Source organism: Aulostomus chinensis, chromosome 1, assembly GCF_037954235.1.
Source record: "Aulostomus chinensis isolate RoL2024-O1b breed Wild chromosome 1, RoL_Achi_v1.0, whole genome shotgun sequence".
Lineage (NCBI taxonomy): Eukaryota > Metazoa > Chordata > Actinopteri > Syngnathiformes > Aulostomidae > Aulostomus > Aulostomus chinensis.
This window is the reverse complement of record NC_141320.1, coordinates 6,511,139-6,536,459: the sequence shown is the minus strand read 5'-3', so window position 1 is coordinate 6,536,459 and position 25,321 is coordinate 6,511,139. Positions and strand designations below refer to the sequence as shown.

Genomic DNA, 25,321 nt, shown 5'->3' with positions numbered 1-25,321 from the left:
TGATATCAACATGATGTGACAGTGATGTAGTAAGAATTGCTAATGATCTCAAAAAGATGCTACAGTGATGCCGGAAGAATTGCTAATGAATTCAAGAATGATGCTGACAGTAATGTAGTGATAGTTGCTAATAAACTCAAAGTGATGCTGACAGTAATTTATGAAGAGTTGCTAAAAAACTTAAAATAATGACACAGTAATGTAGTAAGAGTTGCTATGAAACTAAAAATAATGCGACAGTGATGTAAGAAGAATTGCTAATGATCTCAAAATGATGCGACAGTGATGTCGTCAGAATTGAGAGTCGGGGTTTTCCAAGTTGATCTCCTCCCACGCATGAATTCTCTGGTTCATTCCACTTACTGCGAAGACGAGCCGTGGATGTATTGTCCTGAGCCCAGGGCTTGTCAGATACCATGACCCTCAACTAAATGTGGCAGAAACCCTGCCCTCTTCATTTAGGGCTGGAAGGTGTGAGAGATACTGGGAGCTCATCGAGGCTACGTCCTCCGCGGTCTCCTCAGGCTGGCCAGCACAAGAGGAGACCGCCAACTGGCCGGGACAGGCGGTCACCGTTGTTGTTGTTGCCGCCGTGGTCGGCCTTTCTTTCTTTCTTTCCTTTTTTCACACGATCACAGGGGAGAGCGCGGACGCAGTCCCCCACTGTCAGAAATTATGCAGTTGAGATTCCCACATTTGGGGAATTCACCAGGGTCAGCACAGCCCCAGTGCAATGGCTGAGCCTCACCCAGGGAGAACCACCTTGCTGATCATGGTATCTCCCCTGCCAGGTAAGTATGACTCGCTGAGCTTAGGAACAGACATGAGCTCCAGGGACACAGCCTTCTGACTGACAGGCAGGGAGGCCGACACAGCGCCTGATCTTTCCTACCTTGTGCCAATCTGCCGCGTGCGCAGCCCCCTTTGTTTCTCACAACGATGCCGGATGTCGGATATCCCAAGCCCGGGAAGCTCAGGCACATTGAAGGTTCAGGTCTTTCAGAGTGCATTCCAAAGCCTTTTGGGAAAGGCTCCGAGAGCAGTGCCGTCAGCGGACCTCCATCCTTATCTGGAGTGCAAACGGAGCCACAACTTGACGCCCAGCGGCAGCGCGGGCGGAAATCCAGCCCCGGCCTCATGTGCAGCACTCGAGAGTTGGCCTGAAGAGCACGGGATTTGCTCCTGACAAAAGGGGAGGGGCCCGCACTGTTCCTGGAAGGCCATTGCGGCCGCAGGCTGAAGAAAAGCTGCAGTGCAGGAGGAGAACCCTGGTCCGGCTTTGGGTGGAGCAGGTGAGCGAGTGCCTGGCGGAGGCTTGTTTTATTTTCGACGAGAAATGCGGGGCATTGCACCACTCCTGGAAACACTGCAATACCTGGTTGATGCGTGGAAAGGACGGAGCAAGCTCCCGTTCCATCTCCCTGTTCCAAAAAGCAATTTAATATATGGTTCCCGGATAGGAAACGTACCAGATATTAAACTGATAAGAACAGATACTACACTTGATCTTAGCCAAAAGGCCGAGAAGCGATGCCTGTCAGCCACCCGACGTGAGAGCCAGCACCCCCGGTACAGCCAATCCCGGCCGCGGCTGTGGGCAGGAACTGCAACATTTTGGGTGGCGACACAAAATGCAGTGCCATAAACACTACATCTGGCACACTGGTTGTCCCCACTGCTATCCAAAGCAAAGGCAATCGGTGCCTTCACCCTGCTATGCTAGTGGGGCGACTCAAAGTAAAACAAAGCGGTGTTCAAAGCCACAAGCCAGCGACTCATCCTGGAGTCGGGGTTTTCCAAGTTGATCTCCTCCCACGCATGAATTCTCTGGTATCATTCCACTTACTGCGAAGACGAGCCGTGGATGTATTGTCCTGAGCTCAGGGCTTGTCAGATACCATGACCCTCAACTAAATGTGGCAGAAACCCTGCCCTCTTCATTTAGGGCTGGAAGGTGTGAGAGATACTGGGAGCTCATCGAGGCTACGTCCTCCGCGGTCTCCTCAGGCTGGCCAGCACAAGAGGAGACCGCCAACTGGCCGGGACAGGCGGTCACCGTTGTTGTTGTTGCCGCCGTGGTCGGCCTTTCTTTCTTTCTTTCCTTTTTTCACACGATCACAGGGGAGAGCGCGGACGCAGTCCCCCACTGTCAGAAATTATGCAGTTGAGATTCCCACATTTGGGGAATTCACCAGGGTCAGCACAGCCCCAGTGCAATGGCTGAGCCTCACCCGGGGAGAACCACCTTGCTGATCATGGTATCTCCCCTGCCAGGTAAGTATGACTCGCTGAGCTTAGGAACAGACATGAGCTCCAGGGACACAGCCTTCTGACTGACAGGCAGGGAGGCCGACACAGCGCCTGATCTTTCCTACCTTGTGCCAATCTGCCGCGTGCGCAGCCCCCTTTGTTTCTCACAACGATGCCGGATGTCGGATATCCCAAGCCCGGGAAGCTCAGGCACATTGAAGGTTCAGGTCTTTCAGAGTGCATTCCAAAGCCTTTTGGGAAAGGCTCCGAGAGCAGTGCCGTCAGCGGACCTCCATCCTTATCTGGAGTGCAAACGGAGCCACAACTTGACGCCCAGCGGCAGCGCGGGCGGAAATCCAGCCCCGGCCTCATGTGCAGCACTCGAGAGTTGGCCTGAAGAGCACGGGATTTGCTCCTGACAAAAGGGGAGGGGCCCGCACTGTTCCTGGAAGGCCATTGCGGCCGCAGGCTGAGGAAAAGCTGCAGTGCAGGAGGAGAACCCTGGTCCGGCTTTGGGTGGAGCAGGTGAGCGAGTGCCTGGCGGAGGCTTGTTTTATTTCCGACGAGAAATGCGGGGCATTGCACCACTCCTGGAAACACTGCAATACCAGGTTGATGCGTGGAAAGGACGGAGCAAGCTCCCGTTCCATCTCCCTGTTCCAAAAAGCAATTTAATATATGGTTCCCGGATAGGAAACGTACCAGATATTAAACTGATAAGAACAGATACTACACTTGATCTTAGCCAAAAGGCCGAGAAGCGATGCCTGTCAGCCACCCGACGTGAGAGCCAGCACCCCCGGTACAGCCAATCCCGGCCGCGGCTGTGGGCAGGAACTGCAACATTTTGGGTGGCGACACAAAATGCAGTGCCATAAACACTACATCTGGCACACTGGTTGTCCCCACTGCTATCCAAAGCAAAGGCAATCGGTGCCTTCACCCTGCTATGCTAGTGGGGCGACTCAAAGTAAAACAAAGCGGTGTTCAAAGCCACAAGCCAGCGACTCATCCTGGAGTCGGGGTTTTCCAAGTTGATCTCCTCCCACGCATGAATTCTCTGGTATCATTCCACTTACTGCGAAGACGAGCCGTGGATGTATTGTCCTGAGCTCAGGGCTTGTCAGATACCATGACCCTCAACTAAATGTGGCAGAAACCCTGCCCTCTTCATTTAGGGCTGGAAGGTGTGAGAGACACTGGGAGCTCATCGAGGCTACGTCCTCCGCGGTCTCCTCAGGCTGGCCAGCACAAGAGGAGACCGCCAACTGGCCGGGACAGGCGGTCACCGTTGTTGTTGTTGCCGCCGTGGTCGGCCTTTCTTTCTTTCTTTCCTTTTTTCACACGATCACAGGGGAGAGCGCGGACGCAGTCCCCCACTGTCAGAAATTATGCAGTTGAGATTCCCACATTTGGGGAATTCACCAGGGTCAGCACAGCCCCAGTGCAATGGCTGAGCCTCACCCGGGGAGAACCACCTTGCTGATCATGGTATCTCCCCTGCCAGGTAAGTATGACTCGCTGAGCTTAGGAACAGACATGAGCTCCAGGGACACAGCCTTCTGACTGACAGGCAGGGAGGCCGACACAGCGCCTGATCTTTCCTACCTTGTGCCAATCTGCCGCGTGCGCAGCCCCCTTTGTTTCTCACAACGATGCCGGATGTCGGATATCCCAAGCCCGGGAAGCTCAGGCACATTGAAGGTTCAGGTCTTTCAGAGTGCATTCCAAAGCCTTTTGGGAAAGGCTCCGAGAGCAGTGCCGTCAGCGGACCTCCATCCTTATCTGGAGTGCAAACGGAGCCACAACTTGACGCCCAGCGGCAGCGCGGGCGGAAATCCAGCCCCGGCCTCATGTGCAGCACTCGAGAGTTGGCCTGAAGAGCACGGGATTTGCTCCTGACAAAAGGGGAGGGGCCCGCACTGTTCCTGGAAGGCCATTGCGGCCGCAGGCTGAGGAAAAGCTGCAGTGCAGGAGGAGAACCCTGGTCCGGCTTTGGGTGGAGCAGGTGAGCGAGTGCCTGGCGGAGGCTTGTTTTATTTCCGACGAGAAATGCGGGGCATTGCACCACTCCTGGAAACACTGCAATACCAGGTTGATGCGTGGAAAGGACGGAGCAAGCTCCCGTTCCATCTCCCTGTTCCAAAAAGCAATTTAATATATGGTTCCCGGATAGGGAACGTACCAGATATTAAACTGATAAGAACAGATACTACACTTGATCTTAGCCAAAAGGCCGAGAAGCGATGCCTGTCAGCCACCCGACGTGAGAGCCAGCACCCCCGGTACAGCCAATCCCGGCCGCGGCTGTGGGCAGGAACTGCAACATTTTGGGTGGCGACACAAAATGCAGTGCCATAAACACTACATCTGGCACACTGGTTGTCCCCACTGCTATCCAAAGCAAAGGCAATCGGTGCCTTCACCCTGCTATGCTAGTGGGGCGACTCAAAGTAAAACAAAGCGGTGTTCAAAGCCACAAGCCAGCGACTCATCCTGGAGTCGGGGTTTTCCAAGTTGATCTCCTCCCACGCATGAATTCTCTGGTATCATTCCACTTACTGCGAAGACGAGCCGTGGATGTATTGTCCTGAGCTCAGGGCTTGTCAGATACCATGACCCTCAACTAAATGTGGCAGAAACCCTGCCCTCTTCATTTAGGGCTGGAAGGTGTGAGAGATACTGGGAGCTCATCGAGGCTACGTCCTCCGCGGTCTCCTCAGGCTGGCCAGCACAAGAGGAGACCGCCAACTGGCCGGGACTGGCGGTCACCGTTGTTGTTGTTGCCGCCGTGGTCAGCCTTTCTTTCTTTCTTTCCTTTTTTCACACGATCACAGGGGAGAGCGCGGACGCAGTCCCCCACTGTCAGAAATTATGCAGTTGAGATTCCCACATTTGGGGAATTCACCAGGGTCAGCACAGCCCCAGTGCAATGGCTGAGCCTCACCCGGGGAGAACCACCTTGCTGATCATGGTATCTCCCCTGCCAGGTAAGTATGACTCGCTGAGCTTAGGAACAGACATGAGCTCCAGGGACACAGCCTTCTGACTGACAGGCAGGGAGGCCGACACAGCGCCTGATCTTTCCTACCTTGTGCCAATCTGCCGCGTGCGCAGCCCCCTTTGTTTCTCACAACGATGCCGGATGTCGGATATCCCAAGCCCGGGAAGCTCAGGCACATTGAAGGTTCAGGTCTTTCAGAGTGCATTCCAAAGCCTTTTGGGAAAGGCTCCGAGAGCAGTGCCGTCAGCGGACCTCCATCCTTATCTGGAGTGCAAACGGAGCCACAACTTGACGCCCAGCGGCAGCGCGGGCGGAAATCCAGCCCCGGCCTCATGTGCAGCACTCGAGAGTTGGCCTGAAGAGCACGGGATTTGCTCCTGACAAAAGGGGAGGGGCCCGCACTGTTCCTGGAAGGCCATTGCGGCCGCAGGCTGAGGAAAAGCTGCAGTGCAGGAGGAGAACCCTGGTCCGGCTTTGGGTGGAGCAGGTGAGCGAGTGCCTGGCGGAGGCTTGTTTTATTTCCGACGAGAAATGCGGGGCATTGCACCACTCCTGGAAACACTGCAATACCAGGTTGATGCGTGGAAAGGACGGAGCAAGCTCCCGTTCCATCTCCCTGTTCCAAAAAGCAATTTAATATATGGTTCCCGGATAGGGAACGTACCAGATATTAAACTGATAAGAACAGATACTACACTTGATCTTAGCCAAAAGGCCGAGAAGCGATGCCTGTCAGCCACCCGACGTGAGAGCCAGCACCCCCGGTACAGCCAATCCCGGCCGCGGCTGTGGGCAGGAACTGCAACATTTTGGGTGGCGACACAAAATGCAGTGCCATAAACACTACATCTGGCACACTGGTTGTCCCCACTGCTATCCAAAGCAAAGGCAATCGGTGCCTTCACCCTGCTATGCTAGTGGGGCGACTCAAAGTAAAACAAAGCGGTGTTCAAAGCCACAAGCCAGCGACTCATCCTGGAGTCGGGGTTTTCCAAGTTGATCTCCTCCCACGCATGAATTCTCTGGTATCATTCCACTTACTGCGAAGACGAGCCGTGGATGTATTGTCCTGAGCCCAGGGCTTGTCAGATACCATGACCCTCAACTAAATGTGGCAGAAACCCTGCCCTCTTCATTTAGGGCTGGAAGGTGTGAGAGATACTGGGAGCTCATCGAGGCTACGTCCTCCGCGGTCTCCTCAGGCTGGCCAGCACAAGAGGAGACCGCCAACTGGCCGGGACAGGCGGTCACCGTTGTTGTTGTTGTCGCCGTGGTCGGCCTTTCTTTCCTTTTTTCACACGATCACAGGGGAGAGCGCGGACGCAGTCCCCCACTGTCAGAAATTATGCAGTTGAGATTCCCACATTTGGGGAATTCACCAGGGTCAGCACAGCCCCAGTGCAATGGCTGAGCCTCACCCGGGGAGAACCACCTTGCTGATCATGGTATCTCCCCTGCCAGGTAAGTATGACTCGCTGAGCTTAGGAACAGACATGAGCTCCAGGGACACAGCCTTCTGACTGACAGGCAGGGAGGCCGACACAGCGCCTGATCTTTCCTACCTTGTGCCAATCTGCCGCGTGCGCAGCCCCCTTTGTTTCTCACAACGATGCCGGATGTCGGATATCCCAAGCCCGGGAAGCTCAGGCACATTGAAGGTTCAGGTCTTTCAGAGTGCATTCCAAAGCCTTTTGGGAAAGGCTCCGAGAGCAGTGCCGTCAGCGGACCTCCATCCTTATCTGGAGTGCAAACGGAGCCACAACTTGACGCCCAGCGGCAGCGCGGGCGGAAATCCAGCCCCGGCCTCATGTGCAGCACTCGAGAGTTGGCCTGAGGAGCACGGGATTTGCTCCTGACAAAAGGGGAGGGGCCCGCACTGTTCCTGGAAGGCCATTGCGGCCGCAGGCTGAGGAAAAGCTGCAGTGCAGGAGGAGAACCCTGGTCCGGCTTTGGGTGGAGCAGGTGAGCGAGTGCCTGGCGGAGGCTTGTTTTATTTCCGACGAGAAATGCGGGGCATTGCACCACTCCTGGAAACACTGCAATACCAGGTTGATGCGTGGAAAGGACGGAGCAAGCTCCCGTTCCATCTCCCTGTTCCAAAAAGCAATTTAATATATGGTTCCCGGATAGGGAACGTACCAGATATTAAACTGATAAGAACAGATACTACACTTGATCTTAGCCAAAAGGCCGAGAAGCGATGCCTGTCAGCCACCCGACGTGAGAGCCAGCACCCCCGGTACAGCCAATCCCGGCCGCGGCTGTGGGCAGGAACTGCAACATTTTGGGTGGCGACACAAAATGCAGTGCCATAAACACTACATCTGGCACACTGGTTGTCCCCACTGCTATCCAAAGCAAAGGCAATCGGTGCCTTCACCCTGCTATGCTAGTGGGGCGACTCAAAGTAAAACAAAGCGGTGTTCAAAGCCACAAGCCAGCGACTCATCCTGGAGTCGGGGTTTTCCAAGTTGATCTCCTCCCACGCATGAATTCTCTGGTATCATTCCACTTACTGCGAAGACGAGCCGTGGATGTATTGTCCTGAGCCCAGGGCTTGTCAGATACCATGACCCTCAACTAAATGTGGCAGAAACCCTGCCCTCTTCATTTAGGGCTGGAAGGTGTGAGAGACACTGGGAGCTCATCGAGGCTACGTCCTCCGCGGTCTCCTCAGGCTGGCCAGCACAAGAGGAGACCGCCAACTGGCCGGGACAGGCGGTCACCGTTGTTGTTGTTGCCGCCGTGGTCGGCCTTTCTTTCTTTCTTTCCTTTTTTCACACGATCACAGGGGAGAGCGCGGACGCAGTCCCCCACTGTCAGAAATTATGCAGTTGAGATTCCCACATTTGGGGAATTCACCAGGGTCAGCACAGCCCCAGTGCAATGGCTGAGCCTCACCCGGGGAGAACCACCTTGCTGATCATGGTATCTCCCCTGCCAGGTAAGTATGACTCGCTGAGCTTAGGAACAGACATGAGCTCCAGGGACACAGCCTTCTGACTGACAGGCAGGGAGGCCGACACAGCGCCTGATCTTTCCTACCTTGTGCCAATCTGCCGCGTGCGCAGCCCCCTTTGTTTCTCACAACGATGCCGGATGTCGGATATCCCAAGCCCGGGAAGCTCAGGCACATTGAAGGTTCAGGTCTTTCAGAGTGCATTCCAAAGCCTTTTGGGAAAGGCTCCGAGAGCAGTGCCGTCAGCGGACCTCCATCCTTATCTGGAGTGCAAACGGAGCCACAACTTGACGCCCAGCGGCAGCGCGGGCGGAAATCCAGCCCCGGCCTCATGTGCAGCACTCGAGAGTTGGCCTGAAGAGCACGGGATTTGCTCCTGACAAAAGGGGAGGGGCCCGCACTGTTCCTGGAAGGCCATTGCGGCCGCAGGCTGAGGAAAAGCTGCAGTGCAGGAGGAGAACCCTGGTCCGGCTTTGGGTGGAGCAGGTGAGCGAGTGCCTGGCGGAGGCTTGTTTTATTTCCGACGAGAAATGCGGGGCATTGCACCACTCCTGGAAACACTGCAATACCAGGTTGATGCGTGGAAAGGACGGAGCAAGCTCCCGTTCCATCTCCCTGTTCCAAAAAGCAATTTAATATATGGTTCCCGGATAGGGAACGTACCAGATATTAAACTGATAAGAACAGATACTACACTTGATCTTAGCCAAAAGGCCGAGAAGCGATGCCTGTCAGCCACCCGACGTGAGAGCCAGCACCCCCGGTACAGCCAATCCCGGCCGCGACTGTGGGCAGGAACTGCAACATTTTGGGTGGCGACACAAAATGCAGTGCCATAAACACTACATCTGGCACACTGGTTGTCCCCACTGCTATCCAAAGCAAAGGCAATCGGTGCCTTCACCCTGCTATGCTAGTGGGGCGACTCAAAGTAAAACAAAGCGGTGTTCAAAGCCACAAGCCAGCGACTCATCCTGGAGTCGGGGTTTTCCAAGTTGATCTCCTCCCACGCATGAATTCTCTGGTATCATTCCACTTACTGCGAAGACGAGCCGTGGATGTATTGTCCTGAGCCCAGGGCTTGTGAGATACCATGACCCTCAACTAAATGTGGCAGAAACCCTGCCCTCTTCATTTAGGGCTGGAAGGTGTGAGAGATACTGGGAGCTCATCGAGGCTACGTCCTCCGCGGTCTCCTCAGGCTGGCCAGCACAAGAGGAGACCGCCAACTGGCCGGGACAGGCGGTCACCGTTGTTGTTGTTGCCGCCGTGGTCGGCCTTTCTTTCTTTCTTTCCTTTTTTCACACGATCACAGGGGAGAGCGCGGACGCAGTCCCCCACTGTCAGAAATTATGCAGTTGAGATTCCCACATTTGGGGAATTCACCAGGGTCAGCACAGCCCCAGTGCAATGGCTGAGCCTCACCCGGGGAGAACCACCTTGCTGATCATGGTATCTCCCCTGCCAGGTAAGTATGACTCGCTGAGCTTAGGAACAGACATGAGCTCCAGGGACACAGCCTTCTGACTGACAGGCAGGGAGGCCGACACAGCGCCTGATCTTTCCTACCTTGTGCCAATCTGCCGCGTGCGCAGCCCCCTTTGTTTCTCACAACGATGCCGGATGTCGGATATCCCAAGCCCGGGAAGCTCAGGCACATTGAAGGTTCAGGTCTTTCAGAGTGCATTCCAAAGCCTTTTGGGAAAGGCTCCGAGAGCAGTGCCGTCAGCGGACCTCCATCCTTATCTGGAGTGCAAACGGAGCCACAACTTGACGCCCAGCGGCAGCGCGGGCGGAAATCCAGCCCCGGCCTCATGTGCAGCACTCGAGAGTTGGCCTGAAGAGCACGGGATTTGCTCCTGACAAAAGGGGAGGGGCCCGCACTGTTCCTGGAAGGCCATTGCGGCCGCAGGCTGAGGAAAAGCTGCAGTGCAGGAGGAGAACCCTGGTCCGGCTTTGGGTGGAGCAGGTGAGCGAGTGCCTGGCGGAGGCTTGTTTTATTTCCGACGAGAAATGCGGGGCATTGCACCACTCCTGGAAACACTGCAATACCAGGTTGATGCGTGGAAAGGACGGAGCAAGCTCCCGTTCCATCTCCCTGTTCCAAAAAGCAATTTAATATATGGTTCCCGGATAGGGAACGTACCAGATATTAAACTGATAAGAACAGATCTTACACTTGATCTTAGCCAAAAGGCCGAGAAGCGATGCCTGTCAGCCACCCGACGTGAGAGCCAGCACCCCCGGTACAGCCAATCCCGGCCGCGACTGTGGGCAGGAACTGCAACATTTTGGGTGGCGACACAAAATGCAGTGCCATAAACACTACATCTGGCACACTGGTTGTCCCCACTGCTATCCAAAGCAAAGGCAATCGGTGCCTTCACCCTGCTATGCTAGTGGGGCGACTCAAAGTAAAACAAAGCGGTGTTCAAAGCCACAAGCCAGCGACTCATCCTGGAGTCGGGGTTTTCCAAGTTGATCTCCTCCCACGCATGAATTCTCTGGTATCATTCCACTTACTGCGAAGACGAGCCGTGGATGTATTGTCCTGAGCCCAGGGCTTGTCAGATACCATGACCCTCAACTAAATGTGGCAGAAACCCTGCCCTCTTCATTTAGGGCTGGAAGGTGTGAGAGATACTGGGAGCTCATCGAGGCTACGTCCTCCGCGGTCTCCTCAGGCTGGCCAGCACAAGAGGAGACCGCCAACTGGCCGGGACAGGCGGTCACCGTTGTTGCCGCCGTGGTCGGCCTTTCTTTCTTTCTTTCCTTTTTTCACACGATCACAGGGGAGAGCGCGGACGCAGTCCCCCACTGTCAGAAATTATGCAGTTGAGATTCACACATTTGGGGAATTCACCAGGGTCAGCACAGCCCCAGAGCAATGGCTGAGCCTCACCCGGGGAGAACCACCTTGCTGATCATAGTATCTCCCCTGCCAGGTAAGTATGACTCGCTGAGCTTAGGAACAGACATGAGCTCCAGGGACACAGCCTTCTGACTGACAGGCAGGGAGGCCGACACAGCGCCTGATCTTTCCTACCTTGTGCCAATCTGCCGCGTGCGCAGCCCCCTTTGTTTCTCACAACGATGCCGGATGTCGGATATCCCAAGCCCGGGAAGCTCGACCGATGCCGTTTTCAAGGCTCACCTTGTCGCTCGGTGAACCAGCGTGGCCTCGAGCCGCATTAGAATTGCTAATGAACTCAAAATGATGCTAAAAGTAATGTTGTGAAAGTTTCGAATAACCTCAAAGTAATGCTGACAGTCATGTAGTAAGAGTTTCTATGAACTTCAAAATAATGCGACAATGATGTCGGAAGAATTGCTAATAATCTCAAAATAATGCGACAGTGATGTCGGAAGAAATGCTAATGATTTCAAAATGATGCTGACGGTAATTTTGGAAAAGTTGAAACTAACCTCAAATTGATAATACAGTGATGTCGTAAGAATTGCTAATAAACTCAAAATGATGCTAACAGTAATGTAGTGATAGTTGCTAATAAACTCAGTGATGCTTACAGTAATGTAGTAAGTGTTTCAAACAACCTCAAAGTGATGCTGACAGTCATGTAGTAAGAGTTGCTACTAACCTCAAAATAATGCAACAGTAATGTAGTAAGAATTGCTAATGAACTCAAAATGATGCTGACAGTAATCTAGTGAGAGCTGCTAATAACCTCAAAATGATTCTGACAGTAATGTAGTGAGAGCTGCTAATAACGTCAAAATAATGCAACAGTAAAGTAGAAAGAGTTGCTACGAACCTCAAAATAATGCGATAGTGATGTCGGAAGAATTGCTAATGATCTCAAAATGATGCGACAGTGATGTAGTAAGAATTGCTAATGAACTCAAAATGATGCTAACAGTAATGGAGTGAAAGTTTTGAATAACCTAAAAGTGATGCTGACAGTAATGTAGTAAAAGTTGCTACGAACCTCAAAATATTGCGACAGTGATGTCGGAAGAATTGCTAATGAACTCAAAATGATGTTAACAGTAATGTAGTGATAGTTGCTAATTAACTCAGTGATGCTTAAAGTAATTAGTCAGTGTTTTGAACAACCTCAAAGTGATGCTGAAAGTCAGTTAGAAAGAGTTGCTTAAAATAATGCAACAGTAATGTAGTAAGAGTTGCTAACAACCTCAAAATAATGCGACAGTGATGTCAGAAGAATTGGTAATAACCTCAAAATGATGCTGAAAGTGATGTCGGAAGAATTGCTAATGAACTTAAAATGATGCTAACTGTAATGTAGTGATAGTTGCTAATCAACTCAGTGATGCTTCCAGCAATGTAGTAAGTGTTTCGAATAACCTCAAAGTGATGCTGACAGTCATGTAGTAAGAGTTGCTACGAAACTCAAAATAATGCTACTGTGATGTCGTAAGAATTGCTAATAAACTCAAAATGATACTAACAGTAATGTAGTGAAAGTTTCGAATAACCTCAAAGTGATGCTGACAGTCATGTGGTTAGAGCTGCGAGTAACCTAAAAATGATGATGACAGTGATGTCGTAAGAATTGCTATTGAACTCAAAACGATGCTAACAGTCACGTGGTGATGGATGCTAATAAACTCAGTGATGCTGACAGTAATGTAGTAATAGTTGCTAATAACCTCAAAATGATGCGACAGTGATGTCGTAAGAATTGCTAATGAACTCAAAATGATGCGACAGTGATGTTGTAAGAATTGCTAATGAACTCAAAATGATGCTGACGGTAATCTAGTAAGAGTTGCTAAAAAACTCAAAATAATGCGAAAGTGATGTCGTAAGAATTGCTAATAAACTCAAAATAATACTGACATTATTGTAGTAATAGTTGCTACGAACCTCAAAATGATGCTACCGTGATGTTCTAAGGATTGCTAACAAACTGAAAGTGATGCTGACAGTAATGTAGTGAAAGTTTCGAATAACCTCAAAGTGATGCTGACAGTCTTGTAGTAATATTTGCTACGAACCTCAAAACGATGCTACAGTGATGTAATTAAAGTTACTAATGATCTCAAATGATGCTGAGAGTGATGTCGTAAGATTTGCGAATAACCTCAAAAAATGCTACAGTGATGTAGGAAGAGTTGCTAACGACCTCAAAAACAATGCTACAGGGATGTAGGAAGAGTTGCTAATAACCTCAAAATAATGCGACAGAGATGTCGTAAGAATTGCTAATGAAATCAAAATAATGCTAACAGTAATGCAGTGAAAGATTCGAATAACCTCAATGATAATAATGAACTCAAAATGATGCTGACAGTGATGTAATGAGGGTATCTACTAATTTCAAAAAGATGCGAAAGTGATGTCATGAGAGTTGCTTCTAACCTAATAAATGATGCGAAAGTGATGTGGTGAGAGTTGCTACTATCCTCAAAATGATGCTCCAGTGATGTACTGAGAGTTGCTGAAAACCTTAAAATGATGCTGACAGTCATGTAGTGAGAGTTGCTACTATCCTCCAAATGATGCTACAGTGATGTAGTGAGAGTTTCGATGAACCTCAAAATGATGCTCCAGTGATGTACTGAGAGTTGCTTAAAATCTCAAAATAATGCGACAGTGATGTGGTGAGAGTTGCTTCTGTCACGACCCGGCTCAGAAATCGTGACATCGAAGGAGGGAGACGCAGACTAAACGTGAAACACAACTAATAATTTATTATTAGTAACGCAAAATCAACACAAGGCAAACCATAACGTACAGTGGAGTGTGGTTATCAGTAGTGTCAGTGGTGAGTGCGAGTGTGTGCATGAGTGTACAGGGGGTGTATGTGTGCGGTGTGATGGATGCAGAGAACTAAACAAGACATAACTCAAGAAACACAACCATCGCTCCGACGTGGGCCAGGAGGAGTGAGCGAGAGACAACCGGCCAGGTTGATCGCCTGCTTTATAGCTGGGAGATGCCGGGCCCAGGTGCTCCCAATTAGTCAGCAGCTCCGCCCCATGAAGCTCGAACCTGAGAAGGGAAGGAAGTCAAAAATAATGCAACGCCCCCATGCCCGTGACCATGGGGACGTGACACTACGAACCTCAATATGATGCTCCAGTAATGTAGTGAGAGTTGCTACTAATCTAAGAAATGATGCTCCAGTGATGTAAAAAGAATTGCTACAAACCTAAGAAATGATGCAACAGTGATTTAGTGAGAGTTGCTACGAAGCTCAAAATGATGCTACAGTGATGTCGTAAGAGTTGCTAAAAATCTCAAAATGATGCTTCAGTGATGTTGTGAGAGTTGCTAAAAACCTCAAAATGATGCTCCAGTGATGTAGTGAGAGTTGCTTCAAACCTTAAAATGATGCTGACAGTCATGAAGTGAGAGTTGCTACTTTCCTCAAAATGATGCTACAGTGATGTAGTAAGAGTTGCTAAAAATCTCAAAATCATTCTTCAGTGATGTGGTGAGAGTTGCTAAAAACCTCAAAATGATGCTACAGTAATGTAGTGAGAGTTGCTTAAAACCTCAAAATGATGCTGTCAGTAATGTAGTGAGAGTTGCTACGAACCTCAAAATGATGCTACAGTGATGTGGTGAGAGTTGCGAAAAACCTCAAAATGATGCTACAGTAATGTAGTGAGAGTTGCTACGAACCTCAAAATGATGCTAACAGTAATGTAGTGAGAGTTGCTACGAACCTCAAAATGATGCTACAGTGATGTGGTGAGAGTTGCGAAAAACCTCAAAATGATGCTACAGTGATGTAGTGAGAGTTGCTACTAACCTCAAAATGATGCTACAGTTATGTAGTGAGAGTTGCTTAAAATCTATGAATGATGCTACAGTGATGTGGTGAGAGTTGCTTGAAACCTTAAAATGATGCTGACAGTCATTTAGTGAGAGTTGCTACTATCCTCCAAATGATGCTACAGTGATGTAGTGAGAGTTGCTACTATCCTCAAAATGATGCTACAGTTATGTAGTGAGAGTTGCTAAAAATCTCAAAATGATGCTTCAGTGATGTAGTGAGAGTTGCTACTTATCTCAAAATAATGCTACAGTGATGTAGTGAGAGTTGCTAAAACCCTAAAAATGATACTGACAGTAGTGTAGTGACAGTTTCTGCTTAACTCAAAATAAAGCTACAGTAATGTAGTGAGAGTTGCTACAAACCTCAAAATGATGCCAAAGTGATGTCATGAGAGCTGCTACGAACCTCAAAATGATGCTAAAGTCATTTAGTGAGAGTTGCTAAAAACCTAAAAATGATACTGACAGTAATGTAGTGTGAGTTTCTGTTAACTCAAAATAATGCTACAGTGATGTAGTGAGAGTTGCTACCAACCTCAAAATGATGCTGATAGTGATGTAGTGAGAGTTGCTAAAAATCTCAAAATGATGCTATCAGTAATGTTGTGACAGTTGCTAAAAACCTCAAACTGATGCTACAGTGATGTAGTGAGAGTTGCTACTAATCTCAAAATGATGCTGACACTCATGAAGTGGGAGTTTCAAAAATCCTCAAAATGATGCTACAGTGATGTAGTGAGAGTTGCTACGATGCTCAAATGATGCTACAGTGATGTAATAAGAATTGCCACTAACCAAACAAATGATGCTACAGTGATGTAGTGAGAGTTGCGAAAAACCTCAAAATGATGCCACAATAATGTAGTGAGAGTTGCGACTAACCTCAAAATGATGCTGATAGTGATGTCATGAGAGTTGCTACGAATCTCAAAATGATGCTAAAGTGATGTAATGAGACTTGCTACTAACCTAAGAAAGGATGCTACAGTGATGTGGTGAGAGTTCTACGAACCTCAAAATGATGCTGACAGTAATGTAGTGAGAATTGCTACGAACCTTTAAATGATTCGACAGTGGTGTAGTAAGAGTTACTACTATCCTCAAAATGATGCTTCAGTGATGTAGTAAGAGTTGCTACTACCCTAAGAAATGATGCTCCAGTGATGTGGTGAGAGTTGCTAAAAACCTCAAAATGATGCTGACAGTAATGTAGTGAGAGTTTCTGCTAAACTCAAAATAAGGCTACAGTGATGTAGTGAGAGTTTCAACTATTCTCAAAATGATTCTTCAGTGATGTAGTGAGAGTTGCTACTAACCTCAAAATGATGTTACACTGATGTGGTGAGAGTTCTACGAACCTCAAAATGATGCTCAAGTGATGTAATGACAGTTGCTACTAATTTAAAAATGATGCTAAAGTGATGTCATGAGAGTTGCTACGAACCTCAAAATGATGCTGAAGTGATGTAATGAGACTTGCTACTAACCTAAGAAAGGATGCTACAGTGATGTGGTGAGAGTTCTACGAACCTCAAAATGATGCTGACAGTAATGTAGTGAGAATTGCTACGAACCTTTAAATGATTCGACAGTGGTGTAGTAAGAGTTACTACTATCCTCAAAATGATGCTTCAGTGATGTAGTAAGAGTTGCTACTACCCTAAGAAATGATGCTCCAGTGATGTGGTGAGAGTTGCTAAAAACCTCAAAATGATGCTGACAGTAATGTAGTGAGAGTTTCTGCTAAACTCAAAATAAGGCTACAGTGATGTAGTGAGAGTTTCAACTATTCTCAAAATGATTCTTCAGTGATGTAGTGAGAGTTGCTACTAACCTCAAAATGATGTTACACTGATGTGGTGAGAGTTCTACGAACCTCAAAATGATGCTCAAGTGATGTAATGACAGTTGCTACTAATTTAAAAATGATGCTAAAATGATGTAATGAGAGTTGCTCCGAACCTAAGAAATGATGCGACAGTGATGTAGTGAGAGTTACTAGGAAGCTCAAATTGATGCTGACAGTAATGTAGTGAGAGTTGATTAAAACCTAAAAATTGATGCTAAAGTCATGGAGTGAGAGTTGCTACGAACCTCAAAATGATGCAGTGATGAAGTAAGAGTTGACACTATCCTCAAATTGATGCTTACAGTAATGTAGTGAGAGTTTCTTCTTAACTGAAAATAAAGCTACAGTAATGTAGTGAGAGTTTCTTCTTAACTGAAAATAAAGCTACAGTGATGTAGTGAGAGTTTCTTCTTAACTGAAAATAAAGCTACAGTGATGTAGTGAGAGTTTCTTCTCACATAAGAAATGATAATCAAGTGATGTAATGAGAGATGCTACGAACCTAAGAAATGATGCTACAGTGTTGTAGTGAGAGTTGCAACTAATGTCAAAATGATGCTAAAGTGATGTAATGAGAGTTGCTAATAACCTCAAAATGATGCTACAGTGATGTAGTAAGAGTTGCTCATGACATCAAAATGATGCTACAGTGATGTGGTGAGAGTTGATAGTAATTTCAAAATCATGCCAAAGTGATGTAATGAGAGTGGCTACTTACTTAAGAAATGATGCTACAGTGATGTGGTGAGAGTTGCTACGAACCTAAAAAATGATGCTACAGTCATGTAGTGAGAGTTGCTAAAAACCTCAAAATGATGCTGACAGTGATGTAATGAGAGTTGCTACTAACCTAAGAAATGATGCCACAGTGATGGGGTGAGAGTTGCGACTAATCTCAAAATGATGCTAAAGTGATGCAGTAAGAGTTGCTTAAAACCTTAAAATGATGCTGACAGTCATGTAGTGAGAGTTGCTTAAAATCTCAAAATGATGCGACAGTGATGTGGTGAGAGTTGCTACTATCCTTCAAATGATGCTACAATGATGTAGTTAGAGTTGCTTAAAATCTCAAAATGATGTGACAGTGATGTGGTAATAGTTTCAAAAAACTCAAAATGATGCTCCAGTGATGTAGTCAGAGTTGCTACGAACCTCAAAATGATGCTGACAGTCATGAAGTGAGATTTTCTACTATCCTCAAAATGATGCTACAGTGATGTGGTGAGAATTGCTAAAAATCTCATAATGATGCGAAAGTGATGTGATGAGAGTTGCTCAAAACCTCAAATGATGCTGTCAGTAATGTAGTGAGAGTTGCTACGAACCTCAAAATGATGCTCCAGTGATGTAGTGAGAGTTGCTACGAACCTCAAAATGATGCTACAGTAATGTAGTAGGAGTTACAAAAAATCTAAAGATGATGCTGCAGTGATGGGGGGAGAGTTGCTAAAATCCTCAAAATGATGCTACAGGATGTAGTGAGAGTTGCTACGAAGCTCAAAATGATGCAACAGTAATGTGGTGAGAGTTGCTTAAAACCTCAAAATGATGCTACAGGAATGTGGTGAGAGTTGCTTAAAACCTCAAAATGATGCTACAGTGATGTAGTGAGAGTTGCTACGGACCTGAAAATGATGCTCCAGTGATGCAGTAAGAGTTGCTTAAAACCTCAAAATGATTCTACAGTGATGTGGTGAGAGTTTCTTAAAATCTCAAAATGATGCGACAGTGATGTGGTAAGAGTTGCGAAAGACCTCAAAATGATGCTGACAGTAATGTGGTGAGAGTTGCTAAAAATCTCAAAATGATGCTAAAGTGATATAGTGAGAGTTGCTACGAACCTCAAAATGATGCTCCAGTGATGTGGTGAGAGTTGCTACTATCCTCCAAATGATGCTACAGTGATGTAGTGAGAGTTGCTTAAAATCTCAAATGATGCAACAGTGATGTAGAGAGAGTTGCTACGATCCTCAAAATGATGCTACAGTAATGTATTAGGTTGCTAAAACCTCAAAATGATGCTACAGTGATGTAGTGAGAGTTGCTACGAACGTCAAAATGATGCTCCAGTGATGTGGTAAGAGTTGCTAAAAATCTCAAAATGATGCTACAGTGATGTAGTGAGAGTTGCCACGAACCTCAAAATGATGCACCAGTAATGTAGTGAGAGTTGCTCCGAACCTAAAAATGATGCGACAGTGATGTGGTAAGAGTTGCTAAAAATCTCAAAATGAAGCTAAAGTGATGTGGCGAGAGTTGAAAAAAAAAATCAAAATGATGCTGTCAGTAATGTAGTGAGAGTTGCTACGACCCTCAAAATGATGCTACAGTGATGTAGTGAGAGTTGCTAAAAACCTCAAAATGATGCTACAGTGATGTAGTGAGAGTTGCTTCAAATCTCAAAATGATGCTACAGTGATGTGGTGAGAGTTGCTTAAAATCTCAAAATGATGCGACAGTGATGTGGTGAGAGTTGCTACTATCCTTCAAATGATGCTACAATGATGTAGTGAGAGTTGCTTAAAATCTCAAAATGATGTGACAGTGATGTGGTAATAGTTTCAAAAAACTCAAAATGATGCTCCAGTGATGTAGTCAGAGTTGCTACGAACCTCAAAATGATGCTGACAGTCATGAAGTGAGATTTGCTACTATCCTCAAAATGATGCTACAGTGATGTGGTGAGAATTGCTAAAAATCTCATTATGATGCGAAAGTGATGTGATGAGAGTTTCTCAAAACCTCAAATGATGCTGTCAGTAATGTAGTGAGAGTTGCTACGAACCTCAAAATGATGCTCCAGTGATGTAGTGAGAGTTGCTACGAACCTCAAAATGATGCTACAGTAATGTAGTAGGAGTTACTAAAAATCTAAAAATGATGCTGAAGTGATGGGGGGAGAGTTGCTAAAATCCTCAAAATGATGCTACAGGATGTAGTGAGAGTTGCCACGAACCTCAAAATGATGCTACAGTAATGTAGTGAGAGTTGCTACGAAGCTCAAAATGATGCAACAGTAATGTGGTGAGAGTTGCTTAAAACCTCAAAATGATGCTACAGTGATGTAGTGAGAGTTGCTACGGACCTGAAAATGATGCTCCAGTGATGCAGTAAGAGTTGCTTAAAACCTCAAAATGATTCTACAGTGATGTGGTGAGAGTTTCTTTAAATCTCAAAATGATGCGACAGTGATGTGGTAAGAGTTGCGAAAGACCTCAAAATGATGCTGACAGTAATGTGGTGAGAGTTGCTAAAAATCTCAAAATGATGCTAAAGTGATATAGTGAGAGTTGCTACGAACCTCAAAATGATGCTCCAGTGATGTGGTGAGAGTTTCTACTATCCTCCAAATGATGCGACAGTGATGTAGTGAGAGTTGCTTAAAATCTCAAATGATGCAACAGTGATGCAGAGAGAGTTGCTACGATCCTCAAAATGATGCTACAGTAATGTATTAGGTTGCTAAAACCTCAAAATGATGCTACAGTGATGTAGTGAGAGTTGCTACGAACGTCAAAATGATGCTCTAGTGATGTGGTAAGAGTTGCTAAAAATCTCAAAATGATGCTAAAGTGATGTGGTGAGAGTTGCTAAAATCCTCAAAATGATGCTACAGTGATGTAGTGAGAGTTGCCACGAACCTCAAAATGATGCACCAGTAATGTAGTGAGAGTTGCTCCGAAACTAAAAATGATGCGACAGTAATGTGGTAAGAGTTGCTAAAAATCTCAAAATGATGCTAAAGTGATGTGGTGAGAGTTGAAAAAAAAAATCAAAATGATGCTGTCAGTAATGTAGTGAGAGTTGCTACGACCCTCAAAATGATGCTACAGTGATGTAGTGAGAGTTGCTAAAAACCTCAAAATGATGCTACAGTGATACAGTGAGAGTTGCTACTCATCGAAGAAATGATGCTAAAGTGATGTCGTGAGAGTTGCTTCAAATCTCAAAATGATGCTACAGTGATGTGGTGAGAGTTTCTTAAAATCTTAAAATGATGCGACAGTGATATGGTGAGAGTTGCTACTATCCTCCAAATGATGCTACAGTGATGTTGTGAGAGTTGCTACGAACCTCAAAATGATGCTCCAGTGATGTGGTGAGTGTTGCTTCTATCCTCCAAATGATGCTACAGTGATGTAGTGAGAGTTGCTTAAAATCTCAAATGATGCTACAGTGATGTAGTGAGAGTTGCTACGGACCTCAAAATGATGCTCCAGTGATGCAGTAAGAGTTGCTTAAAACCTCAAAATGATGCTGATAGTAATGTAGTGAGAGTTGTTAAGAACCTCAAAATGATGCTACAGTGATGTGGTGAGAGTTGCTACGAACCTCAAAATGATTCTACAGTGATGTAGAGAGAGTTGCTATGATCCTCAAAATGATGCTACAGTAATGTATTAGGTTGCTAAAAACCTCAAAATGATGCTACAGTGATGTAGTGAGAGTTGCTACGATCCTCAAAATGATGCTACAGTAATGTATTCGGTTGACTAAAAACCTCAAAATGATGCTCCAGTGATGCAGTAAGAGTTACTTAAAACCTTTAAAAATGATGCTGACAGTCATGTAGTGACAGTTGCTACTATCCTCCAAATGATGCTACAGTGATGTCGTGACAGTTGCTAAAAATCTCAAAATGATGTGACAGTGATGTGGTAATAGTTTCAAAAAACTCAAAATGATGCTCCAGTGATGTAGTAAGAGTTGCTACGAACCTCAAAATGATGCTGACAGTCATGAAGTGAGATTTGCTACTATCCTCAAAATGATGCTACAGTGATGTAGGAAGAGTTGCTAAAAACCTCAAAATGATGCTGCAGTGATGTAGTGAGAGTTGCTACTAATCTAAGAAATGATGCTAAAGTGATGTGTTGAGAGTTGCTTCAAATCTCAAAATGATCCTCCAGTGATGCAGTAAGAGTTGCTTAAAACCTTAAAATGATGCCACAGTGATGTGGTGAGAGTTGCTACTAACCTAAAAAATGATGCTACAGTCATGTAGTGAGAGTTGCTAAAAACCTCAAAATGATGCTGACAGTGATGTAATGAGAGTTGCTACTAACCTAAGAAATGATGCCACAGTGATGGGGTGAGAGTTGCTACTAATCTCAAAATGATGCTAAAGTGATGTAATGAGAGTTGCTACTAACCTAAGAAATGATGCTACAGTGATGTGGTGAGAGTTGCTACAAACCTAAGAACTGATGCCACAGTGATGTAGTGATAGTTGCTAAAAACCTAAAAATGAGGCTCCAGTAATGTATTAGGTTGCTAAAAACCTCAAAATGATGCTACAGTGATGTAGTGAGAGTTGCTACGATCCTCAAAATGATGCTACAGTAATGTATTCGGTTGACTAAAAACCTCAAAATGATGCTCCAGTGATGCAGTAAGAGTTGCTTAAAACCTTTAAAAATGATGCTGACAGTCATGTAGTGACAGTTGCTACTATCCTCCAAATGATGCTACAGTGATGTCGTGACAGTTGCTAAAAATCTCAAAATTATGTGACAGTGATGTGGTAATAGTTTCAAAAAACTCAAAATGATGCTCCAGTGATGTAGTAAGAGTTGCTACGAACCTCAAAATGATGCTGACAGTCATGAAGTGAGATTTGCTACTATCCTCAAAATGATGCTACAGTGATGTAGGAAGAGTTGCTAAAAACCTCAAAATGATGCTGCAGTGATGTAGTGAGAGTTGCTACTAATCTAAGAAATGATGCTAAAGTGATGTGTTGAGAGTTGCTTCAAATCTCAAAATGATCCTCCAGTGATGCAGTAAGAGTTGCTTAAAACCTTAAAATGATGCCACAGTGATGTGGTGAGAGTTGCTACTAACCTAAAAAATGATGCTACAGTCATGTAGTGAGAGTTGCTAAAAACCTCAAAATGATGCTGACAGTGATGTAATGAGAGTTGCTACTAACCTAAGAAATGATGCCACAGTGATGGGGTGAGAGTTGCTACTAATCTCAAAATGATGCTAAAGTGATGTAATGAGAGTTTCTACTAACCTAAGAAATGATGCTACAGTGATGTGGTGAGAGTTGCTACAAACCTAAGAACTGATGCCACAGTGATGTAGTGATAGTTGCTAAAAACCTAAAAATGAGGCTCCAGTAATGTCGTGAGAGTTGCTACTATCCTCAAAATGATGCTAAAGTTATATGGTGAGAGTTGCTACTAATCTCAAAATGATGCTACAGTGATGTGGTGAGAGTTGCTACAAACCTAAGAAATGATGCCACTGTGATGTAGTGATACTTGCTACTAATCTCAAAATGATGCTAAAGTGATGTTGTGAGAGTTGCTATGTACCTAAGAAATGATGCTACTGTGATGTGGTGAGAATTGTTACCGACCTCAAAATGATGCTAGAGTGATGTAGTGAGAGTTGCTACTAATCTCAAAATGATGCTAAAGTGATGTTGTGAAAGTTGCTATGTACCTAAGAAATGATGCTACAGTGATGTGGTGAGAGTTGTTACCGACCTCAAAATGATGCAAGAGTGATGTCGTGAGAGTTGCTCCTAACCTAAAAATGATGCTTACAGTGATGTCGTGAGAGTTGCTACTATCCTCAAAATGATGCTGAAAGTGATGAAGTGAGAGTTGGTACAAACCTCAAAATGATGGTGACAGTCATGTAGTGAGAGTTGCTAGGAACCTCAAAATGATGCTACAGTAATGTGGTGAGAGTTGCTTAAAACCTCAAAATGATGCGACAGTGATGTAGTGAGAGTTGCTACGGACCTGAAAATGATGCTCCAGTGATGCAGTAAGAGTTGCTTAAAACCTCAAAATGATGCTACAGTGATGTGGTGAGAGTTTCTTAAAATCTCAAAATGATGCGACAGTGATGTGGTGAGAGTTTCTTAAAATCTCAAAATGATGCTGACAGTAATGTGGTGAGAGTTGCTAAAAATCTCAAAATGATGCTAAAGTGATATAGTGAGAGTTGCTACGAACCTCAAAATGATGCTCCAGTGATGTGGTGAGAGTTGCTACTATCCTCCAAATGATGCTACAGTGATGTAGTGAGAGTTGCTTAAAATCTCAAATGATGCAACAGTGATGTAGTGAGAGTTGCTACGATCCTCAAAATGATGCTACAGTAATGTATTAGGTTGCTAAAACCTCAAAATGATGCTACAGTGATGTAGTGAGAGTTGCTACGAACGTCAAAATGATGCTCCAGTGATGTAGTAAGAGTTGCTTAAAACCTTAAAATGATGCTGACAGTCATGTAGTGAGAGTTGCTACTATCCTCAAAATGATGCTAAAGTGATGTGATGAGAGTTGCTAAAAATCTCAAAATGATGCTGTAAGTAATGAAGTGAGACTTGCTACGAACCTCAATAATGCTACAGTAATGTTGTAAGTGTTGCTAAAAATCTCAAAATGATGCTAAAGTGATGTGGTGAGAGTTGCTAAAATCCTCAAAATGATGCTACAGTGATGTAGTGAGAGTTGCCACGAACCTCAAAATGATGCACCAGTAATGTAGTGAGAGTTGCTCCAAACCTCAAAATGATGCGACAGTCATGTGGAAAGAGTTGCTAAAAATCTCAAAATGATGCTAAAGTGATGTGGTGAGAGTTGAAAAAAAAAATCAAAATGATGCTGTCAGTAATGTAGTGAGAGTTGCTACGACCCTCAAAATGATGCTACAGTGATGTAGTGAGAGTTGCTAAAAACCTCAAAATGATGCTACAGTGATACAGTGAGAGTTGCTACTCATCGAAGAAATGATGCTAAAGTGATGTAGTGAGAGTTGCTTCATATCTCAAAATGATGCTACAGTGATGTGGTGAGAGTTTCTTAAAATCTTAAAATGATGCGACACTGATATGGTGAGAGTTTCTACTATCCTCCAAATGATGCTACAGTGATGTAGTGAGAGTTGCTTAAAATCTCAAATGATGCTACAGTGATGTAGTGAGAGTTGCTACGGACCTCAAAATGATGCTCCAGTGATGCAGTAAGAGTTGCTTAAAACCTCAAAATGATGCTGACAGTCATGTAGTGAGAGTTGTTAAGAACCTCAAAATGATGCTACAGTGATGTGGTGAGAGTTGATAGTAATTTCAAAATCATGCCAAAGTGATGTAATGAGAGTTGCTACTTACTTAAGAAATGATGCTACAGTGATGTGGTGAGAGTTGCTACGAACCTCAAAATGATGCTAAAGTAATGTGGTGAGAGTTGCTACGAACCTCAAAATGATTCTACAGTGATGTAGTGAGAGTTGCTACGATCCTCAAAATGATGCTACAGTAATGTATTAGGTTGCTAAAAACCTCAAAATGATGCTACAGTGATGTAGTGAGAGTTGCTACGATCCTCAAAATGATGCTACAGTAATGTATTCGGTTTTCTAAAAACCTCAAAATGATGCTCCAGTGATGCAGTAAGAGTTGCTTAAAACCTTTAAAAATGATGCTGACAGTCATGTAGTGAGAGTTTTTACCGACCTCAAAATGAT

The 25,321-nt window shown here is 45.7% G+C and overlaps 15 non-coding genes across 15 annotated transcripts; all 15 read right to left on the bottom strand.

Moving 5' to 3' along the window:
- Positions 1-635: 635 nt before the first annotated feature.
- On the bottom strand, positions 636-799 carry LOC147270165 (U1 spliceosomal RNA). Its single transcript, XR_015116713.1, has one exon. It is a non-coding gene; the product is annotated as a U1 spliceosomal RNA (small nuclear RNA).
- A 542-nt stretch (positions 800-1,341) lies between these two features.
- Positions 1,342-1,532, bottom strand: LOC147270164 (U2 spliceosomal RNA). Its single transcript, XR_015117457.1, has one exon. It is a non-coding gene; the product is annotated as a U2 spliceosomal RNA (small nuclear RNA).
- A 586-nt stretch (positions 1,533-2,118) lies between these two features.
- Positions 2,119-2,282, bottom strand: LOC147270163 (U1 spliceosomal RNA). Its single transcript, XR_015116807.1, has one exon. It is a non-coding gene; the product is annotated as a U1 spliceosomal RNA (small nuclear RNA).
- A 542-nt stretch (positions 2,283-2,824) lies between these two features.
- On the bottom strand, positions 2,825-3,015 carry LOC147270162 (U2 spliceosomal RNA). Its single transcript, XR_015117311.1, has one exon. It is a non-coding gene; the product is annotated as a U2 spliceosomal RNA (small nuclear RNA).
- A 586-nt stretch (positions 3,016-3,601) lies between these two features.
- LOC147270161 (U1 spliceosomal RNA) lies at positions 3,602-3,765 on the bottom strand. The gene has a single exon (XR_015116780.1). It is a non-coding gene; the product is annotated as a U1 spliceosomal RNA (small nuclear RNA).
- A 542-nt stretch (positions 3,766-4,307) lies between these two features.
- Positions 4,308-4,498, bottom strand: LOC147270160 (U2 spliceosomal RNA). The gene has a single exon (XR_015117077.1). It is a non-coding gene; the product is annotated as a U2 spliceosomal RNA (small nuclear RNA).
- Positions 4,499-5,084: 586 nt separating this feature from the next.
- Positions 5,085-5,248, bottom strand: LOC147270159 (U1 spliceosomal RNA). Its single transcript, XR_015116729.1, has one exon. It is a non-coding gene; the product is annotated as a U1 spliceosomal RNA (small nuclear RNA).
- A 542-nt stretch (positions 5,249-5,790) lies between these two features.
- Positions 5,791-5,981, bottom strand: LOC147270158 (U2 spliceosomal RNA). Its single transcript, XR_015117075.1, has one exon. It is a non-coding gene; the product is annotated as a U2 spliceosomal RNA (small nuclear RNA).
- A 578-nt stretch (positions 5,982-6,559) lies between these two features.
- On the bottom strand, positions 6,560-6,723 carry LOC147270157 (U1 spliceosomal RNA). Its single transcript, XR_015116710.1, has one exon. It is a non-coding gene; the product is annotated as a U1 spliceosomal RNA (small nuclear RNA).
- A 542-nt stretch (positions 6,724-7,265) lies between these two features.
- On the bottom strand, positions 7,266-7,456 carry LOC147270156 (U2 spliceosomal RNA). Its single transcript, XR_015117073.1, has one exon. It is a non-coding gene; the product is annotated as a U2 spliceosomal RNA (small nuclear RNA).
- A 586-nt stretch (positions 7,457-8,042) lies between these two features.
- LOC147270155 (U1 spliceosomal RNA) lies at positions 8,043-8,206 on the bottom strand. Its single transcript, XR_015116687.1, has one exon. It is a non-coding gene; the product is annotated as a U1 spliceosomal RNA (small nuclear RNA).
- A 542-nt stretch (positions 8,207-8,748) lies between these two features.
- On the bottom strand, positions 8,749-8,939 carry LOC147270154 (U2 spliceosomal RNA). Its single transcript, XR_015117072.1, has one exon. It is a non-coding gene; the product is annotated as a U2 spliceosomal RNA (small nuclear RNA).
- Positions 8,940-9,525: 586 nt separating this feature from the next.
- On the bottom strand, positions 9,526-9,689 carry LOC147270153 (U1 spliceosomal RNA). The gene has a single exon (XR_015116669.1). It is a non-coding gene; the product is annotated as a U1 spliceosomal RNA (small nuclear RNA).
- A 542-nt stretch (positions 9,690-10,231) lies between these two features.
- LOC147270152 (U2 spliceosomal RNA) lies at positions 10,232-10,422 on the bottom strand. The gene has a single exon (XR_015116394.1). It is a non-coding gene; the product is annotated as a U2 spliceosomal RNA (small nuclear RNA).
- A 580-nt stretch (positions 10,423-11,002) lies between these two features.
- On the bottom strand, positions 11,003-11,166 carry LOC147270151 (U1 spliceosomal RNA). The gene has a single exon (XR_015117015.1). It is a non-coding gene; the product is annotated as a U1 spliceosomal RNA (small nuclear RNA).
- Positions 11,167-25,321: the final 14,155 nt, after the last annotated feature.